The following is a 4,368-nucleotide window of genomic DNA, read 5'->3' as shown; positions in this document are numbered from 1 at the left end:
CATTTGATTCTGAAAACATATTTTTATTGTGAAGATGGGAGGTATAGGGTACTTAACATATCCAAATAATTTTAAAAAAACATATTATTTGTCCTCAGAATAACCTTATATAACCTGGAAGGTGAGTCAGGAAGCTAAGGCATGTGAAAAAAAAGTTAAAATCTTTGAAAAAATTGAAACAGGGTCATTTAGGACATAATAGTTTGAGTTCAAAGAGTTAGATTTTAAGATATCCCTACCTCTTCTGAAGATTAACTTTTTACCTAGATGAGAAATGTCAGAATGGCAGAAGGGAAGTTCTCAAAAAGAAAATTAAAAACTTGAGACAAGGATAGTTAAGTAGAAAGGTGATATTGAGTTGTCAATATTATGAAAAGTTATCTGATTAAATTAGCATAAAACTAATTCATTTTCTATCCTGTTAATTGCTACAGTACATTGTTGTTTTCAGACTAATAGGAAATGTTGCAAATGTCTAATAATAAATAGCAGTTTACAATTTTTTTCAAGTGTCTTTAAGTGACTATTAAGATAAGGTAATAGAAGGAAGGTGGCCAACAGTCATTTCATTGAACATTCAGTTATTAAAATACTAAAGAGGAATACCATGCCGGGCTTCTTGTCCCAGCATCAAGAAGGGTTCAGGAATCTGGAGAAGGCTGTGCATAGATGTTAAATAAGAGTAGTCCAGAGACGAAATATAATATTGAAAGGCATTTGGGGGTCAGAGGAGCTTAGCTAACGGAGCTAAGTTCTAAGGTCTTAAGTCTAAGGCCTTAGGTTCTCCTCGTCCCCAGGACCCCCTGCTTTTTACTAACACAATTTGTCCTGAAGCAAGGCAGAGATATACACTTCAAAGGGTCAGGGTTTGGTACAGAGTCCATTGTCAGAATGGGGGTTTCTAGAAGATTCTTGACTAACCTCATAAGTGTGGTTTTGAACTCTATATCCAGTAGTTTGCTTTCCTCCATTTCTGTCATTTGTGACATGATTTTTGGCTCTACAGTTTGGCTGCTTTCCTGTGTTGATGAGTGGCTTTGTGTGCTAGGTGTCCTATAGGGCCCAGTGGCTCAGCCCCCCCTGTCACCTGAGGTGGACGCCCTTGGTGCACCCCTTTGTGGGCTATGTGCACAGTCATGTTGTAGTTAAGCCTTGATTGCTGTTGGTATCACTGGGAGGAACTGACCTCGAGACCAATTGGCTGTGAGGACCAGTTGTGTCTACAATGGGAGAACTGCTGTATTAGAAACACCATTATGGGGCAGGACTTGCTTCAGTGGGGCTTTGGTGCTCACTGAGTCTGCCCCCTGAGTGTGTCTCTTTTGGATCTGAAGAGTTGTAATCTGGTGTGGTCTCACTTTGACCCCTGGGTACACTGACTCTTGGATCTTCAAGGAGGTTCAAAGTCAGCCACTGCCTGAGGCCACCCAGCAGGAGCTACAGAGAGGTCTGCAGATTCCTCCTCTTTGTGTGGGGTTTGGAGGTTCCCAGATGAGGTGCAGCTGTGAGGCATAGCAGGCTGCTGATGAGCCTTAGGCCTTCTTTTGGAAGCTCTGGGGTTCTTTGACCTAGCTGCAGTTTGTTAGGTCTTAGATTGCAAAAGGCCAGGCCATACCTATGCAAAAGCCTCTGCTTCACAGTTTGGATGGGGTTGTAAATTGGGTGGGGCAGAGACTCAGGGAATCATGGGGCAGTGCAAACAGCAACGGTTGCCCGTAGGGTCTGCCCTGGGAAGGTCCCTGGGTCTCTGTGTCCCGTGGTCCCATGCAGGAACAATGAACACTGTGAGCACCTCTGCGAGAAAGCTGCCCTCGTGTTCCGGCCCGGTGGCAGACAGTCCAGTTTCTCCCCGTATGAGTCTGGGTCCCCAGAGTCTCACCCGGAACTGGAGTTCAGAGCAGTCGGGAGTTTGTATCTCCCTCTGATTGAAAAAGACCACAGCGTACCCAGTTGCCAGCCCGTTTCACGTGCCACCGTACCTCCGCTCTTCCGCACCTCTGCACCTCCTACCAGTCTAGACGCGCTTTTCTCTTTCCCTCTACTTGTAGAACTTCCACTCAATCAGCCTTCCCATCATTCTGGATGATATCCATTTTGTCTTATAGTTGTAGTTTTAATGAGGTTGTGCGAGGCAGTAAGTTCAGGTGTTTACCTATGCCCCCATCTTGGTTCCTTTCCTATTCTTTGCTTTTTAAATGTTACTTCCTTTTGTTATTATTGGTTGGTTTTGTTGGTTATGATTCTCTGATTATTCCTCAGAATATGAATCTTTCAAATTTGTATTGTGCTCTACATATTGCAATGCTTTTTTTTATATTATCACATTTGATAACTACATCAACACCATCTGTAAACTTTTCCTGTAAAGGAACAGATGATATTAAATGTTTTGGGCTTTATTGTGCCATAAGGTCTCTGTGATAACTACTCAATTCTGATTTATAGCAAGGACACAGCCATAGGAAAATAAGTAAATGAATAAACATGAGTGCATTTCAATTAAATAGTGTTCAAGGACACTAAAATTTGAATTTCATATCTTCCCTGAGTCATGATATATTATTCTTAAGATTTTTTTCAACTATCCCTCATTTGTGGGCTGTAGAAAAACAGGCAGCTGGCCAGATTTGGCCTCTGGATTGTGGATTGCTGACTGTTGGCTTGGAAGGTGATAATGTGAAGGTTTGAATCTTATTTCTGCAAATTACAAATGCAGAAATCTGGGTTAAATAATTTTACCTTGATCTTCCCTTTTGCACAGTTTCATAGTAGAAGAAATAATGACTACTTCACAGTTCTGCTGGGAAAATTAAATTGAATGAGAAAAAATATATAAAATATAAAGTTTCTGGCACTAGTAGGTTCTCAAGTACTTTTATCTTTCATATATGTTATGAGTGAGGAATCTAAGTCTCGGAAGTTAAGTGAACTGAGCAGAACCATAGCGTTGTCAGTGGGAAAGCTGAGACCTTCAATTCAATTCTTTTTAAAGTTTGGTGGACTCCAATCAGGCTGCCTTCTTTTGCCATGGCAATTGCACACAGTAGATCTCTTCTTCAGTCGTGGGTCTTTCTCAGATGTAATGTGTGCAGCTCACTTGCATCCACTCCCTGTCTTCTTCATCACTCAGTATTCTGAGTGATGTATTATTGATTTATTTGTTTTTTAAAAATATTTTATTGATTTTTTACAGAGAGGAAGGGAGAGGGATAGAGAGTTAGAAACATCGATGAGAGAAAACATTGATCAGCTGCCTCCTACACACCCCCTACTGAGGATGTGCCCGCAACTAAGGTACATGCCCTTGACCGGAATCGAACCTGGGACCCTTCAGTCTGCAGGCCAACGCTCTATCCACTGAACCAAACTAGTTAGGGCTATTTGTTTGTTTTTAATCCAAGCTACTCACCACACAACCCAGAAATGGGGCTGGCTAATTGAACTATGATCCCCCTAAGCTTCTACCCACTGGAGACCACCAGGTCTCTTAGAGTGAAAAGGCTCATTTGTATCACCTTTTAAGGTGCTTTTGGTTTCATATCATGAAAAGAGTCTCCTCTGGATTTTACAATAGACAGCTGGCAGTGGGAAATTTGAGTGTGTTAAGATAATGGAGTATAAAATGGCACGTTGTATTTGAAAATGCTAGCTCAATCTTTCAGCGACTTTTCACTAAAATGTGAAAACATAGTTGGTTACATTCACAATGCAACTAACTGTCAAATGGGGCATAAGTGTGTAGTCTAGTGATGAATGTATTCTAGTTCCCGCATGTTCCAGTCAGATGATTTTAAATAGTATTATTGCTGAAATAGCTTTCCGATGAATAACTAAGCAGAGCTGAATAACATTTGGTAACTATAGCAAGAAACTGGAACTGGGTGCAGTTGAACTAGTCTTGCAAAATTGAAATGTTAGTAAGCATTCCATTGGCTTCTTTTCTAAAATTTCCTCCTTTTCCTCTCTCTTTGGTCCAGGTTATGCTACCTATTTTTCTGGTTGACTTGATAATTTATTTTGGAGTCTTATTAATTTTTATGTAATTTGAAGCTCTATACAGTACACGTAATGTAATAATTATGTCTTCCTGGTAAAATGAAACCTTTATACACACTGAATACTTTACTTCTAAAAAAGTTATTGCTTAAAATTTCATTTACATGATATTAATATAGCATTAATGTTTTCCTGGTAGTATATATTTTTACATTAATCTACTTCTAATCTTTTGTGCTCTTTTATCACATATAGTGCATTGCTGTTTTTTCAGCTAATATTACTTTTATTTGCCAAGTTTAATCCATATGCAATTTACTGTGGCTTCTAGTAATTTAAATTTACCTTAGTTGTGATTTCTATTTGATTTGC

The sequence above is a fragment of the Myotis daubentonii genome, chromosome 1, assembly GCF_963259705.1.
Source record: "Myotis daubentonii chromosome 1, mMyoDau2.1, whole genome shotgun sequence".
NCBI classification, from domain to species: domain Eukaryota; kingdom Metazoa; phylum Chordata; class Mammalia; order Chiroptera; family Vespertilionidae; genus Myotis; species Myotis daubentonii.
Note: the sequence above shows the minus strand (reverse complement) of the source record.